The sequence below is a fragment of the Arachis hypogaea genome, chromosome 10 (assembly GCF_003086295.3).
Source record: "Arachis hypogaea cultivar Tifrunner chromosome 10, arahy.Tifrunner.gnm2.J5K5, whole genome shotgun sequence".
NCBI classification, from domain to species: Eukaryota; Viridiplantae; Streptophyta; class Magnoliopsida; order Fabales; family Fabaceae; genus Arachis; species Arachis hypogaea.
The window spans coordinates 44,438,480-44,461,201 of NC_092045.1; the positions used below are offsets into that span (position 1 = coordinate 44,438,480).

General features: G+C 39.8%; 1 non-coding gene across 1 annotated transcript; it reads right to left on the bottom strand.

The window, feature by feature from the left end:
• Positions 1-627: 627 nt before the first annotated feature.
• Positions 628-733, bottom strand: LOC112719041 (small nucleolar RNA R71). The gene has a single exon (XR_003161361.1). It is a non-coding gene; the product is annotated as a small nucleolar RNA R71 (small nucleolar RNA).
• Positions 734-22,722: the final 21,989 nt, after the last annotated feature.

Consider the following 22,722-nt stretch of genomic DNA (forward strand, 5'->3'; position numbering starts at 1 on the left):
CTGCATTGCTTTTCTTTGCTTGTATTCTGTGGGTTTGTATGACAGGGAGAAGAAGTGGAGCTTCAACTTCCTTTGATTCTGAACCTGAGAGAACCTTCTTAAGATTAAGAAGGGAGGCAAAAGAAAAACGTGTAGTGGGTGCTGAAGAAGAAGAGGAACACTTTGAAGAATACTTTGAAACAACCATGGAGGACCATCGTGAGGAAGAGGTTCACAACCATGGTGGAGGAGGTAGAGCAAATCCTGGTGGGGAAGATAGAAGAGTCTTGGGCTCTTATATCAACCCAAACCCAGTGAATTGCGGAAGTAGCATCCAAAAACCAACCATCCATGCCAACAACTTTGAACTAAAGCCACAGCTCATCACCCTAGTTCAGAACAATTGCTCGTTCGGAGGAGGTGTCCAAGAAGACCCCAACCAACACTTAAGCACATTCCTGAGAATATGTGACACAGTGAAATCCAATGGCGTTCAATCAGACGTCTATAGACTGTTGTTGTTCCCATTCTCTCTCAGAGACAAGGCAACTAAGTGGTTGGAGTCTTTTCCAAATGAGAGCTTGACAACTTGGGATGATGTTATGAACAAATTCTTAGCAAGATTTTACCCCCCTCAACGAGTCAATCGGCTGAGAGCTGAGGTCCAAACTTTTAGGCAACAAGATGGTGAGACTCTATATGAAGCATGGGAGAGGTTTAAAGACCTAACAAGGAAATGTCCATCTGATATGTTCAATGAATGGATGCAGCTGCACATCTTCTTTGAAGGACTGTCATATGAATCTAAGAAGGCTGTAGACCATTCATCCGGAGGTTCTTTGAACAAGAAGAAGACCATTGAGGAAGCCATAGATGTCATTGAAACTGTAGCTGAGAATGACTACTTCTATGCTTCCGAAAGAGGGAACATTAGAGGAGTAATAGAGCTGAACAATGTAGATGCTCTACTTGCTCAAAACAAGCTCATCACCAAGCAGCTAGCTGACCTCACCAAGAAGATGGAGAGAAGTCAAGTGGCAGCAATCACCACTTCAACACAAGAGGAAGCAATTGAAGAGGAAGAAGGCACTCGGGAGCAAGCCAACTACATTGGGAATTCACCTAGATACAACCATGATCTATACTCCAAGACCTACAACCCTGGATGGAGGAATCACCCAAACTTTGGGTGGGGGAATCAACAAGACCAAGGCCAAGATCAGAGACGTCACAACCCCAACAACACAGCTTCCCAACAATTCACACAGAAGACATACCAACAAAACCACAGCAATACATCTCACTCTTCTACCTCTACCCCCAACATACCATCATTTGATGACAGAATCTCTAAGATTGAAACCTTACTTGAAAGCATATGCAAAGACATTCAAGATAATAAGGTGTTCAAAGAGGAGGTGAGAGCCAGTATGAAGAATCGGGGGGAAGCAATCAAGAAGCTGGAATTCCAAGTGGGATATTTATCTGAGAAGATGCCCAGACCCACTAATAGCTTCCCAAGTGACACGGAGAAGAATCCGAGAGGTGAAGCGAAGAAAGTAAGATGGGAAGACTGCAATATGGTCACTACAAATGACAAGGAGACTGAAGACAAGCCAAGCAAGCTGTTAGAACAACCTGAAAATACCTTAGTAGAGAAGGAGAAGAAAGACCAACAAGAACCAGAAATCTCACAACAGGAGCTGCTGAGACTATATGCACCATTTCCTCAACTGCTAAAGGGTGCCGTGGGAAAGAGAATGTACTCAAGGTTCTTAGACTCGTTTGAATCTTTGAATGTGAACATACCATTCATCAAGGTCATTCAGCAAATGCCAGCATTCATCAAGTATATGAAGGAACTACTTCCCAGGAAGAGCTCACTCAAGGGGGGCCAGACTATAGTAATGAACAAGGATTGCAGCACCCTCATTCAAACACAATTTCCTGTGAAAAGAAAAGACCCAGGGAGTTTTCATGTCCCTTGTGCTATAGGGGAAACAAATTTTGATAGAGCACTTTGCGATTTGGGAGCAAGCATCAACTTAATACCCCTATCCCTAGTAAAAAGGCTGCAGATCAATGAGATACTACCTACAAATGTAGTCATAAGGCTGGCTGACAAGACTCAAAAGCAAGCAGTAGGAATGGTGGAAAACGTGTTGCTCAAAGTTGGAAAATACTTTCTCCCAACAGACTTTGTCATCCTGGATATGGAAGAGAGTCACCTGCACCCAATCATATTGGGGAGACCATTTCTAGCTACTACTAGAGCACTCATAGACGTGGAGAAAGGAGAGCTAATATTAAGGATCCATGATGAACAACTGAGCTTCAGTATTTTCGAACTCTCACTGGAAAAAGATGAAGAGGATAAAGAACCAAGCAAAGGGCATCATGAGATACTAAAGGAAGAAGCAAGCACTGAAGCACAACCAGCTCATCCTGAGATTTACTGGGTTGATGGACAAGGCCAGCAGCAGGTGCCACAGGTCAAGGAAAAATTTGAGGAACCTAAGCCACCAGATGTTTGTGAGGACATTAACAAAAGCTCATCAAAGAAGGAGGCCACCAGGAGTAAGAAAATAGCACCAGGGGCAAAGAAGAAGGTACCAAGGGAGTGGCGGAACAAGAAGATTCCTACGTAAGATTTCTCTCCAGGGGATAAAGTAATCTCAGCCTACTTCGCAGATATCCCCCCTAATCTCCCCACTGTATCATCTCAGCTACCTAAGGTCTTCACCATCAACAGAGTTCTCTCCTTGGAGCATGTAGAGATCATTGATACAACCAACGGATACAAGTCCACTGCCAGAGGAGAAGACTTCAAGCATTACCAACCACCATAATAAGGGGGTAACGTCAAGCTAGTGACGCTAAAGAAGCGCTTCATGGGAGGCAACCCATGTTTTACATGCTTTTAGAAGTAGTGAATAAATCAATATTCATGAATTCCAACCAAAAAATTGACAAACACGTGTGAAATTTTTATATGCAGAATATAGTGAAGAACAGGTTTGGTGTTCAAAGCAGTATTCTTAAAGCTTTGAACACAACTTTTCATCACAGTGCTCCAAACTAAGTTTGGTGTCACCCTATGGTGCCACCAATTTGCATATGAAGATACACAGTTAGTCAGTTAGTGGAATTCAGGAATAAACAAATTCTTTTATTATTCAAGCTGTAGATGCTAAAGCATTTTTGTTTCTTTTATAAAAATAGTTCTTACTTTTCTTATTTCATCTTTATAGGGAAAAGAAAGGAGCATTGAGGAGATTGATAGGACATGTGAAAAGAAATGGTTCAGCACTTTATGAAGAGATACACACACACGTGACTCAAGGAAGAATGCATTGGAAAATATTGCCATGCAACATGGAAGAAAGAGGAACCTTGATGACCGAACCAATAACCACAATAAAGTGGTGATCCTTGTCCATGAGCATGCATAACCCCAACCGTCCATCGAGCGACAAGTCCATCAATCCACACCATCCATTCACTTACAACTTCCCTATATAAGTAGCCCTTGTTCCGTACCCAGCCTTAACTTTCCTCACACACTCTTCATACATATTCATTTCGAAACGCAGCCCTTCTTACCACCTTACAAACGTTCCCCCCTCACTCTCTTCATTGCCATAAAACCCTAAACAACCAGAAGTCTCTACAACCTTTCCATCTTCACACAATAACTATCATTCATGGCGTCCTCAAGTGCCAAGAGAAGGAAGGGAAAGGAACCCATGGAGGAAGACCCGTATGATGAGAAGAGGTTTAGAAGCTTGCATCATGCATTGGAATACGGGTGGATGGTTGGTAAGGAAGTCATCTATGAGTTGGGATTTCAAGTTAAGAAGAGTGAATGCCCAGAAATCTCAGAGAAGGTAGAAAGGAGAAGATGGGAGCTCCTCACTGACCCGGTCACTAAGGTGAATGCAAACCTCATAAGAGAATTTTATGCAAATGCAGTCCGGTATGATAAGAATGATGAGTCGTATATAAGCTTTGTGAGAGGAAAGATGGTGGATTTTGGTCCCATGAGTGTAATGAGGGCATTGAAGCTACGGTCTATACCATTTGAAGAAGAAAGTTATCACTCAAGGATGGACAACAACCCCAATTATGACCAGATCTTGCGAGACCTTTGTGTACCCGGAGCTGACTGGGAAAGGGGCGCGGGAAATAAGCCAAAATTCATCAAGAGAACGGATCTCACTCCTGAAGCCAAAGGGTGGTTTGAGCTAGTGAGGAGATCTATCCTCCCAGCTGCAAACAACCCATAGGTGAATTTGGAGAGGGCAACAATGGTGCATTGCATACTCAAAGGAGGAGAAATCAAGGTTCATGAAATCATAGCTCAAGGCATTAGAAAGATGGTAGAGAAAAGTGACGCAAGAGGAACGTTAGGTTACCCCAATACTATCTACCGACTATGCAAGAAAGCTGGGGTGGAATTTGAAGATGAGGATCCTGTATGGATAAAGGAAGGCATTCGAATAACTGTTCAAAGGATGAATGCTGCAGCATCCCCCATACCTCAAAAGAGGCAAAGAAAGAGTACAGGGCCTCAAGGAGTGGAAGGACAAGCCCCTGAGGGGCAAGCACCACAGACCTTGGACATCCATCAACTACAGGAAGCCCTTGATGGCTTGTCTAGACAGTACTTAGAAGGCCAAGGAGCACAGAAAGAGCTACAACTACAGATGATGAGGCAGCAAGAGGAAGCACTATCAAGATGGATAACTCAACAAGGAGAGTGGCAAAGGCAGATGATAGAACAACAACAAAGTCAAGGGCAGCAATGGGGAGAAACATTCAACATGATGGAGCAAAGGCAAAATGAGCAACAAGAGTCCATCCAGAGGCTAATCAACATCCAAGCACATCAAGGGGAACACATACATGAGATGCATCGAAGGCAGATAGAACACACAGAACTACTGGACGAGCAAAGGGCATTTGCAGAAAATGTTTACATGAGCGAGACAGGACATCACATAAACACTCAAGCCAGGCTCGGGTACCTAGTAGGACAGCTGCCTATATTACACCCAGGAATCGCAAGGTATGAAGAAGTGAGGGATGAATTAGCACGAGAAGAGAGACAAAGGGTGGAAGAGAGCCATGAATCAGTGAGGAAGGCACTTGCGGATTGGAAGCAAGCAAGATTGGCACGGCTGCGAGGAAGTGCAAGAGGACACAAGGAGGACCAGCAAGGACAAGAGCAAGGACAGCCACAAAAGTAAAAGGTGGTGGAGTTCCTTCGTTACTCCATTTCTTTTTCTATGCTTTAAATAAGGAAGATCTTGTATGGAATAGAACATGCTTCCATGTTAGTTTGAACATTTTCAATTCTGCATCTTAATGCTCTTATTGCTTAGGTCCATAAACTTTGGTTTAAGTGTCACTGCTTCTTTCCCTTATTTATTTGTAAGCTTGTCTATTTGTATGAAGAAGAGAATGTCTATGTTTACAAAAGACCAGAAAGGAGTTCATAATGTGAAAGTGCATTCATGAATCTTTGGGGGTAGTCATAAGTTAGCTAAGTTGGTTCAACCACAAGGTTAGGATGACAACTATCTATCCTGAATGCTTCACTTTTGATATACCCATGAGACTAAGATAACAACAAGATCCTAATAAGAGAAAAGGGAAAGAACAGTGGAAGTGAAAAACAAAAGAAAAAGAGTAAGCAATAAGGCTAGGCACCAATGGTGTACCCTAAGACATGTGTCTGTGGTGCTCCTGTGTGAGGGATCTACTTGGATGAATAAGCTCTTTGGGGTGCTTCACCACCTAGTAACTTGGGTTAACTAACCCGGGATTATCAGCTGAAAATCCACTATCAAGAGTAACCCTCTCCACAGAGCATTTAGTAACCCAAAGAGGTGCTGGACACCAAGGTCTGAAGGAAAGAAAATAAATAAACTATATGCCTGTGGTGTGTATGTATGGGGGAGAGACTTGAGCAAGTAAGTCCTTAGGGGTGCTTCAACACCTAGCACCTTGAACCACTGGTTCGGGAGTGTTGGCTGAAAGCTTATCCTAAAGAGTTGCCCCCTTACAAAACACTTAGCCTAAAAACACAAATAAGCCATTGAAATAAAAATAAAAGGATCAATAAATAAAGGTCTCATGGGATATAACAAAGTGAGTATTTTAGGAGATGATAAAGGTCTGAAAGCCAGTAGTGGAATGAACCTAAGTTGCTATGCATGAAACCACCATAAAATCAGTAATATGACTTCCACAAGAATGACTCATTTCTCTGGAGATTCGATTCATCATTCTCTTATTCCAATACTTGCTTAGGGACAAGCTAGCTTTAAGTTTGGTGTTGTGATGCCAGGGCATTTTGGCTAGTTTCACTGACCTTTTCTTTACTATTTTTAGGTAATTTCATGCATTTTCTTAGGAAATAAGTTAGTTTTGGGCAAATATTCACTCAGACCTTGATTCAATCATACATTGTGCATTTTACATTATTTCATGTGGAATTTGCATGATTTCAATGACAAAATTGTATATTGCATTACCCATGACGTGGACTAGAACTTTGATGCACTCTATTGCTTGATTTTAGGACCAAAGGAAGCAAGGAATGGGAGGTAACTTGCAAAGTTAAGGAGAAAAGTGATTGCCAAAAACACTCTCAAAAGCCATCAATGCCCACATTAAAGAGTCACATTAACCAAGTTAACGTGAACTCTAACGTGGAGAAAAGAAGTTGTGCCAACGTTAGTGACACTTAACATTGTCACTAACGTTGCAATTGCTCACAAATGGCCACGTTAGAAGCCACGTTAACCTAGTTAACGTGACCTCTAACGTTAAAGGGGGAAGAGAAGCCAACGTTAGTGACACTCAACATTGTCACTAACGTTGGCCTAAGGTGCAAAGAGCCACGTTAACTCCCACGTTAACTTGGTTAACGTGGGAGCTAACGTAAGAGATGGAGAGTTGTCGACAACGTTAGTGACACTCAACATTGTCACTAACGTTGGAGCAACCACACAACCCCCAAGAGCCACGTTAACCTCCACATTAACTTGGTTAACGTGGAAGCTAACGATGAGGAATGAAGAATGAGCCAACGTTAGTGACACTCAATATTGTCACTAACGTTGGGATGGCTAAGAATGGCCACGTTAGAAGCCACGTTAACCCAGTTAACGTGGACTCTAACGTGAGACCTAGGGGCACACTTGAACGTTAGTGACAATGTTGAGTGTCACTAACATTCTCGAAGGTTGGAAAAAGTCACGTTAGAAGCCACGTTAACATAGTTAACGTGAGCTTTAACGTGAAGCAAGAAGGGGCACACTTGAACGTTAGTGACAATGTTGAATGTCACTAACATTCTCGAGGGCTAGCAAGGCAAAGTTAAAAGCCACGTTAACCCAGTTAACGTGGGCTTTAACGTGAGGCAAAGGGGTGCGTGGCAACGTTAGTGACAATGTTAAGTTTCACTAACGTTCTCGAACTTGTATTTTCACTAAATGTTAAACACCCATAACGTCTTGAGCTAAAGTCTCTGCCCACTTCACACTTCCTCTCTGCAAGTAAGCCAAGCCCAATTGAAGAAAGGAACTGCTTCAAGCTCAAAGATCCAGAGGCCCAAGACTTGAAGAACTAACTAGAAGCTGAGAATAGTAGTATATATAGGAGTAGTTTTGGAAATAGAGAGAGCTTTTGGGGGAAGAACTAGGAAAGAGAACTACTCTTTGTATCTACTTTCTTTGCACTTCTAGCTTTATGATGTATTCTCCATCTTTGATTTTGATTTCTAGAGCTATGAACAACTAAACCCCTTTCATTGGGTTAGGGAGCTCTGTTGTAATTTGATGGATCAATACTAATTTTCTTATTCTTCTTCTATCTTTCCTTTTGATTTTACTTGAAAGCTTTCGATCTTCATCCAATTGGATAGTTATCTTGGAAAAGAAGCTATTCAAACATAGATCTCTTCGGATCCTTGAAAGAGGAATGAAGAGATTAGCTAGAAATGCTTTCTCATGCTGGACCAAATTGAGTGTGGATGGGTACGTGGCTATAACCCTCTAAACATTTGATTTGGGAAGTGCATGTGGTATAATCAGTGACCACACTTCATCTCTTCTCATGAGCAATTGACCAAGGAATTGGCTATTGATCAAGATTTGAGAGATTGAATTGCAAGAAATTGTGATTTAATCACTTAAGATTGCCAAGGAGATCAATGAGTGCATTGATTGAGGAAGAGATGAAAATGAAATTGATCCGGAGAATGCAACATCTCCTAAGCCCAATGAACTCCCCATTTCTGATCTTACCCATTCTCTTTATTTTCTGCAATTTACTTTTATGAGCAATTCCCCCATTCCCATTTACAATTCTGCTATTTACTTTCAGTCATTTACTTTCTCGCCATTTTAATTTCTGCAATTATCAACTCTATTCATGGATTCGCTCAACTAGATCATTCCTCTAATTAAAGTTCTTGATCAATCAATCCCTGTGGGATTCGACCTCACTCTATTGTGAGTTTTTACTTGACGACAAATATGGTACACTTGCCGAATGGAAATTTGTTGAGAGACAAGTTTTACCCCGATCAGCCTTCGATACCAAGTGGCATGCCCAGCCTTTGCTTTGGCCTTCTTGTACGTTGGCGTGCCACACATGGATGCTCAAGTGGCACACTCATTCATTTGTGGGTTTCTTAAGCTTGGCGTGCCACGCCTGGCTCCTCAAGTGGCATACCCAAGTGACTTTTGAAGCTGGCATGGCACGCCTTTGATAACAAGTGGCACGCCCTAGTGATGATCCCTTCTCGAGTGATGAACTAGCGTGCCACGCCCATGGCTCAAGTGGCACGCCCATAGTAAGTGATGGGCATGGCGTGCCACGCCCCTTTAGTAACCTTCATTGTTGTTCTCTGGAAAATTGTACTGGCCTGCCACGCCTAGCTTCCAGCGTGCCATGCCCATGTAAGTGTTTTGAGAATCCCCTCTGGACTTCAGTACTGGCATGCCACGGCCAGCTCCTGGCGTGCCACGCCAATGCATTTTTGTGGTGTTTGCTCTAAGTGGCACGCCAGTTTCACACGCCCAGCTTGTTTTGTTGTTTTCTTCCACTTTTTGATGTCTTTTTCACCTGAAATTCAGCACAAACTCATTTCAAGGCAATGTACTATAATATTCATCAAATATTGCATGAATTGCAATGATCAAATGAGATTATATATGGTCTTTTATGGTCCTTGTTATGCAAGAAAAAAGGGCAGATGATGCAAGTCATCACAACACCAAACTTAAGCTTTGCTTGTCCCAAGCAAATCAATGTGAGTAGTCCTTTTATGAATTGAGACTTTGACCATGAATGGATGCAAACATGACTAAGGATAGGACTATGTGTTTAACACATGGATGAATATTTTTGTCTTAATTGCCACAGAGAGCTTCTAGATCCTTGAGGGTTCTTTCAAGTATAAGCTTCAGTGGTCTTTTTTATTGATTGTCACCTTGAAGTAGTAAGAGTTATTTCATTTTCTTTTATGTTGTTCTTTCTTTCCTGTTTATTAACCATGACTCTAAGTGTTTTGTCTCAAGACAACCCTTTAGTTAGGCTTTCAATTAGCACTCCCAACCCAGTTGGCTTTAGGGTACTAGGTGTTGAAAGACCCCTAAGAATTTACTTGCCCAGGTCTCTTCTTGACACATCTTCAACACAAGCATCTATTAGGGTTTCCAGCTCTTTTGAGCTTTTTAATGTATTTTTCCATCCTAGCAGTTGATGCTCAGAGCATTGGGTCTTTATTGCCTACTACTTCTTGGTTCTACAGATATTCAAGGAACATCCCTTAACTTCTACTTGTCATACCTGCTAAGACTAGTTGCCTTTCATGACTCATTTTCTTTTCAGCTCATTCAAGATTCTACACTTAGTTCCTTGTTCTTTAGTTTTTGAATGATCTCTCTTGGTCTTTAGTCTCTTTTACTATTGTTCTTGCACAACTCACAAGAACTCTTATGGAGACAAACTATTCTTTGTTGATGTTAAAAAGACTTGAGATTAACATTGCATTTTCTTTCTTGTAATTCAAAGGACTCACAAAAGACTTCAATCATAAAAAAAATTAAGCATGAAACATAAACTATTCTAGCAGTACTATTTATTCTCAAATAGAAAATAAAACATAGAGAAAAGCTTAAACATGATTCAGAAATTAGAGAGTGTCAACCGTGGGACTTAACAACCTTTAGCAGCTTCAACTTCAGTTCATTGGCCCTTTTCCTTTGTCTTTCTTCTTGGGAGGGGATGAGTCATCTTCATCCTTTTTGGAGGATCCCTCTTGTTCTTTGGTGTCATTGGGCTTCCAAAAACCTAGCCTTCTCATATAGTTTCTTTCATCTTCTTTGTGTTTAGCTAGAATTTCCTCCTATCTAGCACTCAACTCCGCCATCCCTTGCATGAATGTTGGGTATCCGGGATTATGAGCAGCCACAGCATTGCACAAGTGATTCAGCTTCGCTTGTGTGTTGATATCATATTGCCTCCTTGAAATGGTTCTGGCATCATAAAGATTTATGAACTCAGCAAGGTTCCTCTGTTGCCATTCGTTTTGCTTCACCACAAGCATCTACTAGGGTTTTCTTAACTCTTTTGAGCTTTTTAATATTTCTTTCCATCCTAGTAGTTGATGCTCAGAGCCTTGGGTCTTTATTGCTTATTACTTCTTGGTTCTATAGATATTTAAGGAACACCCCTTAACCTCTACTTGTCATACCTTCTAGGCCTAGTTGCTTTCATGATTCATTTTCTTTTCAGTTCATTCAAGGTTCTACACTTAGTTCCTTGTCCTTTAGTTTTTGAATGATCTCTATTGGTCTTAGTCTCTTTTACTCTTGTTTTTGCACAACTCACAACAACTCTTATGGAGACAAACTATTCCTTATTGTTGTTGAAAAGACTTAAAATAACATTGTATTTTCTTTCTTGTAATTCAAAGGACTCACAAAAGACTTCAGGACATGAGAAAAGAAAACTAAGCATTAAGGTAAACTATCCTAATGTTGCAATTTATTCTTAGACAAAAATTAAAACATAGAGAAAACTGAGCATAATTTAGAAATCAGAGAGTATCAACCATGGAAGTTAACAACCTTGAGCAGCTTCAACTTCAGTTCATTGGCCCTTTCCCTTTGTCTTTCTTCTTGGAAGGGGAGGAGTCATCTTCTTCCTTTTTGGAAGATCCCTCTTGTGCTTTAGTGTCTTTGGGCTTCCAAAATCCTAGCCTTCTCATGTAATTCCTTTTGTCTTCCTTGTCCTTGGCCAGAATTTCTTCTTGTCTTCCACTCAACTACTCCACTCCTTGCATGAATGTTGGGTATCCTGGGTTTAGATTGGCCACAACATTACACAAGTGATTTAGTTTTGCTTGTGTGTCGATGTCATATTACCTCCTTGAAATGGTTCTAGCATCATAAAAATGTTTGAACTCAGCAAGGTTCCTCTGTTGCCATTTATTTTGCTCCACAATTTTGTTGTGTACACTTTGCATTTCTCCCCAGTCAAACTGATCTTGCTGCTCCTTCAGTTGCTCCATACTTCCTTGAAGTTGTTGCATGCTCTCATTTATGTGGTTCATTGTTGTTGTTGCTGTTTTAGTTAGTTGTCATCCTCTCTCAAGTGGTGGATATCTCCTTTCATTTGGTGTATGTCTCCTTGCAGTTATTCCCAATTGAATCCTTCAGGAAATTGTTGGTGTTCTTGATATGGTGGTGGTTGGAGTGCTAGAAAATGTGGTTGCTCCTCTGCCTCTTCTTCTTATTATTGTTATGGCTTATGAGCATGAGCTATATGCTCCCTGGCCCTCTAAAGTGGGTTGACAGCCACCACTTTGGCTATCTTCTTGGCAGTTATAGGCTTGTCTTGCTCCACTAGCACTTCATCAATAATCTTATCAACCCTAGCTTCATCACACAGTCTCTATATGATGTTGGAGAGTGCCAACCTTGAGCTATTGCTGGTGCTTCTCAGCACTTTGTTGATGTTGTTGGCAATCAGCTCTCCAACATTGACATTCTCATCTTTCATGATGCTGTATATGAGCACAGCTCTCTCTTTGGTCACCTCTGAAGTGTTGGACGTGGGAATTAGGGACCTTCTCACAAAATCCAGCCACCCTCTAGTTTGGGGGCTCAAATCTCTTCTTCTCAGCTGGTTGGGCCTCCCATCCATGTCGTTTATCCATTGTACATTCAACACACAGATTTTATTGAGGATTTCATCAAATCATGGATCTTGTTGCTTTATTATTTCCTCATAGCTCCAGGTGAAGTTTGTCTGCTTCACCATTAGCATTCTCTCTATATTGGTGGGGCTATAATCAATGGACTTCCCCCTCACATAGCTAAGATAGCCATAGGGTTATCCTGGCTGAGGCACGGCATTGGCATAGAACTCTCTTACCAAGCTTTCTACCACCTTCCTTGGTGGGTTGCACAAGAGTGCCCAGCCTCTATTATTTATCTCCCTGTTGATCTCAGTGTGCTCGTTTCTCCCCAACTAGAAACCCAACTCTGGGATGATTTGCCTCTCACTCACCTAACCATAAAATTGGGTTTGGTTGAATAAAGAGAGGAACTTGTACTCATTGAAACCTAAGCTTGAGGATCCAGAGATTGGTTCCTTAGTCTTTCTTTTCTTTGATGCTGGGGCTTTTGGTGGTGCCATTGGGTTGAGAGAGGGTGTTTGAAGGTTTAAAAAAAGTTGGGGAATGTTGCAAGAGAATACAAGCAAAACAAAGAATTGCTCAAACACTGATAAACCACTATTTTATGGTTTATATTGTATTTAATTGAGTGGTTTTATCAAGCTTTTCACACACTTATTCATATGATTTGCATGATTTTACAATTCCTTCCTAGTTTAGTTCTATGATTGAAAACATGCTTCTTTAGTCTTAATTTAGCTAATCTTAATCCTCTCCTATTACCATTTGATGAGCGGATAATTTATACGCTTTTTGGCAATGTTTTTAGTCTGCTTTTAGTATGTTTTAGTTAGTTTTTATTATATTTTTATTATTTTTTATTTAAAATTCACTTTTCTGGACTTTACTACGAGTTTGTGTGTTTTTTGTGATTTCAGGTATTTTCTGGCTGAAATTGAGGGACCTGAGCAAAAATCTGATTCAGAGGCTGAAAAGGGCTGCAGATGCTGTTGGATTCTAACCTCCCTGCACTCGAAGTAGATTTTCTAGAGCTACAGAAGCCCAATTGGCACGATCTCAATTGAGTTGGAAAGTAGACATCCAGGGCTTTCCAGAAATATATAATAGTCTATACTTTGCACGAGAATTGATGGCCCAAATAGGCGTTCCAAGTCAGCTTCAGAATTCCCGGCGTTAAACGCCGGAACTGGCACAAAAGTGGGAGTTAAACGCCCAAACTGACACAAAAGCTGGCGTTTAACTCCAAGAAAAGTCTCTACACATGGAAGCTTCAATGCTCAGTCCAGGCACACACCAAGTGGGCCCGGAAGTGGATTTTTACGTCATTTACTCATTTCTGTAAACCCTAGGCTACCAGTTCTCTATAAATAGGACCTTTTGCTATTGTATTGGGAGAATCTTTCAATCTTCGGATCATCTTTTGATCATGTTTTTATGATTGAACCCTCTTTGGAAGGCTGGCCATTCGGCCATGCCTAGACCTTGTTCTTATGTATTTTCAACGATAGAGTTTCTACACACCATAGATTAAGGTGTGGAGCTCTGATGTACCTCGAGTATTAATGCAATTACTATTGTTCTTCTATTCAATTCGGCTTATTCTTGTTCTAAGATATCACTTGTTCCTCAACTTGATGAATGTGATGATCCGTGACACTCATCATCATTCTCACCTATGAACGTGTGCCTGACAACCACCTCCCTTCTATCTTAGATTGAGTGGATATCTCTTGGATTCTTTAATTAGAATCTTCGTGGTATAAGCTAGAATCCATTGGCAGCCATTCTTGAGAATCCGGAAGGTGTAAACCTTGTCTGTGGTATTCTGAGTAGGATTCAGGGATTGAATGACTGTGACGAGCTTCAAACTCGCGATTGTGGGGCGTTAGTGACAGACGCAAAAGAATCATTGGATTCTATTCCGACATGATCGAGAACCGACAGATGAATAGCCGTGCTGTGACACAGCGCGTTGAACATTTTCACTGAGAGGACGGGACTGTAGCCATTGACAACGGTGATGCCCAATATACAGCTTGCCATGGAAAGGAGTAAGAAGGATTGGATGAAGACAGTAGGAAAGCAGAGAGACGGAAGGGACAAAGCATCTCCATACACTTATCTGAAATTCTCACCAATGAATTACATAAGTATCTCTATCTTTATTTTATGTTTTATTCATCTTTTAATTATCAATCCTCCATAACCATTTGAATCCGCCTGACTGAGATTTACAAGATGACCATAGCTTGTTCATTCCAACAATCTCCGTGGGATCAACCCTTACTCGCGTAAGGTTTATTACTTGGACAACCCAGTGCACTTGCTGGTTAGTTGTGCGAAGTTGTGATAAAGAGTTGAGATTGCAATTGAGTGTACCATGTTGATGGCGCCATTGATAATCACAATTTCGTGCACCACCATTCGATGCCTTGATCTGTGTGTTAAGTGTTTAAGGCTTCATAGGGTAGGAATGGCTTAGAGAATAAAGAGGAAGCGTGCAAAAATGGAAGGAACACAAGGAATTAAGTCACGCGGTCGCATGGCTCACGCGACTGCATGAAATGAAAGAAATCAGAGTGACGCGATCGCGTGCCTGACGTGACTACGGGGATTGGAAGCTGCACGAACGACGCGAATGCGTGAACGACGCGCACGCGTGATACAAAAAATGCTGAGTGACGCTATCGCGTGGACGACGCGGACGCGTGACGTGCACGATCTGCAGAATTACAAAAGTCGCTGGCAGAGATTCTGGGCCGCATTTCAACCCAGTTTTCGGCCCAGAAACACAGATTAAAGTCAGGGAACATGCAGAGACTAAACATGCTTTCACGACTCACAATTTTAGGTTTTAGATGTAGTTTTTAGAGAGAGAGAGGCTCTTTCCTCTCTCTTAGGTTTTAGGATTAGGATTCCTCTTAAAGGATTTAGGATTTCAACTCTTCATCAGGTTCAATATTCCTTTATTTTGACCTTTCTTCTACTTTGAGATACTTTAATGCTTTTATTTGTATTTGATTTATGTTGCCCATTTGGCTTATGAATATTGTCCATGTTAGATCTTATTGCTTTGAATGTATGTTATTTGAGGTATTTCAGATCTAAGATTCATATTTAGCTTTTTATATTATTGGCTTTAATTGATTAACTGGAAGCTCTTGAGTTATCAACTATTCATGATTGATTGTTATGTCGGCTAATTAACTGGAATTCCACTAACTCTAGTCTTTCCTTAGGAGTTGGCTAGGACTTGGGAAATCTAACCAATTAGTTCACTTGACTTTCCCTTGCTTACGCAAAGGTTAACTAAGTGGGATTAACTTCCATTCTCATAGGAGTAACTAGGATAGGACTTCCGAATTTTCATATCTTGCCAAGAGTTTATTTTATAGTCAATTATTTATTTTATTTGTCCTTTAATTTACTTGTTCCCCACTTTCAAAACCCCAATTTACAAAACCCATAACCAATAATAAGAACATACCTCCCTGCAATTCCTTGAGAAGACGACCCGAGGTTTGAATACTCAGTTATCAATTTTAAAAGGGTTTGTTACTTGTGACAACCAAAACATTTGTAAGAAAAGTTGATTGCTTGGTTTAGTAACTATACTTACAACGAGAAAGACTCTACAACGAGCACCGGCTGAGTAACCACAACCTCCGCCACCTGCACATCTTTGCATGCACTGAGGACGGTGCAATCTTTAAGTGAGGGGAGGTCGATACCGATCTCCATGGGTTAGTTAGTCCCTTCTCAACACCAATTTTTGTTTTTCATTGTTGCATTTGCATGTTTGACTGCATGTTTGTTTTTTTGTGCATATTTTACCACTTGGTTAAAGTAATATTTTCTTTTTCAAGAAATTTTTATAGTATTTCACTAATTTGAATAATACTTTTTGAAAAACTTGTTTGAAGAAATCTTATTTTGGTGGTTTAAAGCTCGAACACACAAAACCAGTGAGATTTTGAGCTTATTTGATTGGTTGCATTTTATCAACCAATATTTTATTTTTGGTGTGTGTTTTTCTCTCTAAAATTGTGATCTTTGTCTTGCTTAATTCTCTATTTCCATTGTTTGATGTATGCATGCACTGATATGATTAAGGCCCTTGTTTCACTAAGCTTACATACCCATATGGCCTTACCCTTTCATTATCCTTTGCAAACCAATTTGAGCCTAATATATCCATTTGTTCTTTACTTGAGCTCATTACTAACTCTAAGCAGAAAACAATAATGTCCTTAATTTGAATCCTTGGTTAGTTTAGACTAGTAAAAGTTCTTATGATTTAAGTGTGGGGAAGTTTGGTTTGAAAATATTTGGTTTGAATAATTGGGTATACAACATTTTAGTGAAAATGTGCAAAATAATGGTTGAGCACATATTATTGCATTCAATACTTTAATCATATGAATTGAGAGAAAATAAAAAGAAAAAAAAGTGAAAAAGAAAAAGAAAAGAGCAATTAATAAAAGGGGACAAAATGCCCCAAAGTAAGTGTTGGTATCAATGCATATGTACTAAACTCAATTTTAGGATGCATGAACATGTGGAAAGCACAGTTAATGGGAAGTTAGATTTTGCATTTTAATTAAATGGATTGTCTTAAGTTAGGTGGAAAGTTTATGTTAATTAAGGATTCAGATTTTAGTCCACTTGGCCAAATACAATCCTACCTTGACCCTAACCCCATTACAACACTTAAAAGACCTCTTGATTTGTGTATTGGTGCATTAAATTTTTGTTGATTGTTAGATGAAGAGCAAGCTATAGAAAACATGATTAGAAGAGAATTGAGAGAATTGACCCTAGACACTTGAGAGTTAGAATGATATACACCACCAAGTAAGGGTTCAGCGCTTAATTCTATGTTCCTGGTGGACGAAATTGTGATCCTCAAAGTTGGTCTCTTTGTATTTGTATGAAATCAAAAATACCCCAAAGAGATCATGATGTGATGAATTGGGATCTTAATAATCCCTGGTGGGATCATAATTCCGTTCAACTTAACCAGCAAGTGTACTGGGTCATCCAAGTAATAAACCTTACGTGAGTAAGGGTCGATCCCACAGAGATTGTTGGTATGAAGCAAGCTATGGTCACCTTGTAAATCTCAGTCAGGCGGATTCAAGTATAATTGGATTATTGGTTTAAATTTGATTAATGGAATAAATAGAAAATAAAAAGGGATAGAAATACTTATGTAAATCAATAGTGGGAATTTCAGATAGGTGTGTGGAGATGCTAGAATCCTTTCGAATCTCTACTTTCTTATTGCTCTCATCCAATCCTTCTTACTCCTTTCCATGGCAAGCTGTATGTAAGGCATCACCATCATCAATGGCTACTTTTAATCCTCTCGGGAAAATGGTCCTATGCGCTGTCACTGCACGGCTAATCGTCTGGAGGCATCACCCTTGTTGATAGCTACATCCCATCCTCTCAGTGAAAATGGTCCAAATGCTCTGTCACAGCACGGTTAATCATCTGTTGGTTCTCAATCAGGTTGGAGTAGAATCTATTGATTCTTTTGCATTTGTCATCACGCCCAGCCTTCAGGAGTTTGAAGCTCGTCACAGTCATTCAATATCGGAATCCTACTCGGAATACCACAGACAAGGTTAGACTTTCCGGATTCCCGGGATCCTACTCGGAATACCACAGACAGGGTTAGACTTTCTGGATCCCCATGAATGCTGCCATCTATCTAGCTTATACCACGAAGATTCTGTTGGGGAATCTAAGAGATATGCGCCCGGCCTAGAGTAGAACGGAAGTGGTTGTCAATCACGCGCGTTCATAGATGAGAATGATGATGAGTGTCACGAATCATCACATTCATCAAGTTGAAGTGCAACGTATATCTTGGAATAAGAATAAAAGAGAATTTAATAAAAAGTAATAGTAATTGTATTGAAACTTGAGGTACAGCAGAGCTCCACACCCTTAATCTATGGTGTGCAGAAACTCCACCGTTGAAAATACATAAGTGAAAGGTTCAGGCATGGCCGAATGGCCAGCCCCCATGAAGGTGATCAAAAGACCGAATGGTCAAAAGATGACTAATACACTAGTAAAAGTCTTATTTATACTAAACTAGCTACTAGGGTTTACATGAGTAAGTAATTGATGCATAAATCCACCTCCGGGGCCCACTTGGTGTATGTTTGGGCTGAGCTTGATCTCTCCACGAGCTGAGGCTTTTCTTGGAGTTGAACGCCAAGTTATAACGTGTTTTGGGCGTTCAACTCCGAATCATGACGTGTTTCTGGCGTTTAACTCCAGACAACAGCATGTACTTGGCATTCAACGCCAAGTTACGTCGTCAATTTCCGAATAAAGTATGAACTATTATATATTGCTGGAAAGCTATGGATGTCTACTTTCCAACGCCATTAAGAGTGCGCCTTTTAGATTTCTGTAGCTCCAGAAAATCCATTTCGAGTGCAGGGAGGTCAGATTCCAACAGCATCAGCAGTCTTTTTGTCAGCCTTTTGCAGAGTTTTGCTCAAGTCCCTTAATTTCAGTCAGAAATTACCTGAAATCACAGAAAAACACACAAACTCACAGTAAAGTTCAGAAATGTGAATTTAACATAAAACTAATGAAAACATCCCTAAAAGTAGCTTGAACTTACTAAAAACTACCTAAAAACAATGCCAAAAAGCGTATAAATTATCCGCTCATCAGTTCCCTGCTTTCATGAGCTATCTTCTTGTTGCAAGTTATTTGTATTGTATTTTGTGATTTGAATTAGTGAAATCCAGTTCATATTTATTCTTGAAAGATTTATTTACTTTTTCACCAAGTAGGTAGAATCATTTTAGCATGTAGTTGCATTCACATTCATAGGTAGTATTGCATGAGTCTTGCCTTTCTCTACTCATTTATTTGGTCTCCTTGAGTTTAGCATGAGGACATGCTAATGTTTAAGTGTGGGGAGGTTGATAAACCACTATTTTATGGTTTATATTGTATTTAATTGAGTGGTCTTATCATGCTTTTCACCCACTTATTCATATAATTTGCAAGATTTTACAATTCCTTCCTAGTTTAGTTCTATGATTGAAAACATGCTTCTTTGGTCTTAATTTAGCTAATCTTAATCCTCTCCTATTACCATTCGATGCCTTGATCTGTGTGTTAAGTGTTTCAGGAATGGCTTAGAGAATAAAGAGGAAGCGTGCAAAAATGGAAGGAACACAAGGAATTGAGGAGATGACCAGCGAGAAGTCACGCGGTCGCATGGCTCACGCGACCGCGTGAAATGGAAGAAATCAAAGTGACGCGATTGCGTGCCTGACGCGACCGCGCGGATTGGAAGCTACACGAACGACGCGAATGCGTGGACGACACGCACGCGTGATACGAAAAACGCTGAGTGACACAATCGCGTGGACGACGCGGACGCGTGACATGCGCGATCAGCAGAATTACAAAAGTCGCTGGCAGAGATTCTAGGCCACACTTCAACCCCGTTTTCGGCCCAGAAACACATATTAAAGTCAGGGAACATGCAGAGACTCAACATTCTTTCACGACTCACAATTTTAGGTTTTAGATGCAGTTTTTAGTGAGAGAGGCTCTCTCTTCTCTCTTATGTTTTAGGATTAGGATTCCTCTTAAAGGATTTAGGATTTCAACTCTTCATCAGGTTCAATATTCCTTTATTTTGACCTCTTTTCTACTTTGAGATACTTTAATACTTTTATTTGTATTTGATTTATGTTGCCCATTTGGCTTATCAATATTGTCCATGTTACATCTTATTGCTTTGAATGTATGTTATTTGAGGTATTTCAGATCTAAGATTCATATTTAGCTTTTTATATTATTGGCTTTAATTGATTAACTGGAAGCTCTTGAGTTATCAACTATTCATGATTGATTGTTATGTCGGCTAATTAACCGGAATTCCACTAATTCTAGTCTTTCCTTAGGAGTTGGCTAAGACTTGGGAAATCTAACCAATTAGTTCACTTGACTTTCCCTTGCTTACGCAAAGGTTAACTAAGTAGGATTAACTTCCATTCTCATAGGAGTAACTAGGGTAGGACTTCCGAATTTTCATATCTTGCCAAGAGTTTATTTTATAGTCAATTATTTATTTTATTTGTCCTTTAATTTACTTGTTCCCTACTTTCAAAACCCCAATTTACAAAACCTGATGCCAGGTAATTTTGGCCAGTTTCACTGACCTTTTCTTCACTGTTTTTAAGGTAGTTTCATACATTTTCTTAGGAAATAAGCTAGTTTTGGGTAGAATTTCACTTACTTCTTGATTCAAGTATACATTGTGCACTTTACATGATTTCATGAGGATTTTGCATGAATTATATGATAAATTGGATGATGCATGATCCCATGATTAAGAGCAAGACTTTGATGCACTCTGTTTGTTTGATTTCAGGCAAAAAGAAGCAGAGAAGAGCCACGTTAGTGGCTACGTTAGTTACACTAACGTGGGCACTAACGTGGAAGGAAGGAAAGTTGGAACGTTAGTGGCATTAACTTTGAAGAAAGGAAATGGAGCCAACGTTAGTGACACTTAACATTATCACTAACGTTGGACCAAGTGACGATTGGATTTTTGACGGTTTATAATTTCTCAAATAAAATCTCGTTGTAAAGTATAGTTTCTAAACCAATCATTAATCCTTTCATACAAAAAGTTGTTTGTCACTAAAACAAACCCCTAAAATCTATAAACCGAAGTATTTAAACCTCGGGTCGTTCTCCCTAGGATTTACAATAAAGTGTCTTGTTATTGGTTGTGAGTTATATTTGGGGTTTTAGATGAGAAACATGAATAGTAAATGGTAAGAAAACTTTATTAACAAAATGGTCTTGGCAAGATTTGGTTGTCAAGGGTCTTCATCATTATCACTAGCCACAAGTATGGTAGTTGCAAGGATTAATCCCACTTAGTCATCCTTAAATCAATTAACAAAGGAAAGTCAAGTGAGTTATATCAATCCTAGTCCATAAGTCCTAGCTTTCCACTAATTGGATTAATGAAGGCTAGAGTTAATGGCTATCAACTAGCAATCAATTGGACACTAGTGACTCAAGAAATCCTAAGTTACCTTCTCAAGCCAAGAACATAAAATCCTACTCTAACATCCTCTCAAGCATTTCATCAAACACTTGGAGGGTAATGAAAGAAAGCATTTTTATTTGTAAGAATAAAAGGAATCAACAACCAACAATGACAAAGAATTAACAAAACAACAATCAACAACATCACAATCATATGAATTATCTCAAATTGCATTATTAAAAGGGAACAAAAGAACAAGAATATCTCAATTACAAAACCTAGAAACAAAATAAGAGAAATTACAACAAGAGGATAGGGATAGAAAGAAGAACCAAAGTGTAGCAATCATCAATTGAAGGTAGAAGTAGAAGGAGACTTGAATTAAACCTAGAACTATGAGATCCTAATCTAACCCTAATTCCTAATCCTAGAGAGAAGTGAGAGCTTCTCTCTCTAAAACTAACTCTAACTCCTAAAACTAAGCTAATGATCAAAAGTATCTAAAGTATGTTGATTCCCCTTCAATACTTGACTTAAATAGCATCAGAAATGAGTTGGATTGGGCCCACATGGCTCCTAAAACCGCTGGGGACGATTTCATAATAATGGGCCACGGACAGAATCGGCGCGCGCGCACAAAGTGCGCGTGCGCGCCCCTGAACGCGAAGCAACATATGGCAAAATTTATATCATTTCAAAGCCCCGGATGTTAGCTTTCCAACCCAACTGGAACCGCATTATTTGGACCTCTGTAGCTCAAGTTATGGTCGTTTAAGTGCGAAGAGGTCGGCTTGACAGCTTTCCGGTTCCTTCATTTCTTCATGAGTTCTCCAATTTTTCATGCTTTCTTTCTTCATTCCCTTGATCCAATCTTTGCCTCCTAAACCTTAAATCACTTGACAAACATATCAAGGCATCTAATGGAATCAAGGAGAATTAGATTTAGTTATTTTAAGACCTAAAAAGCATGTTCTCACTCTTAAGCACAATTAAAGGAGAATATACAAAACCATGCTATTTCATTGAATAAATGTGGGTGAAAGGTGATAAAATCCCCAAAAATCAATACAAGATAAACCCTACAAATGGGGTTGCTACAATTGATGAGTTTATTCAAAGGGTTGTGCGGATGAACTTGTTTGTCGCCCCATTTAGAAGCTTTCTCATTCCTTTCCTTCTTGGTGGCCAACCTAGAAGGAGAGAAAAAGAAAGAAAATTAAGCCTATAACAAAGATATCAAGGCAAATAGAACATAGGCGGGGGCTAATGCCAAATAAGAGTATGATTCCCTACTACATGGTAGCTACAACATGTGAGTGAGAAAACAATATAAGCTAATGGCATATCAATGATACTTGATGCAAGAGTAAAATCGAAGCATGAAGAGCATATGGCACATCAAGTTCACATAAGAAGAAGTGGGTCATGAAAGACAATATAAGGTCATATCAATGCACAAAGACATAAGAGTCAT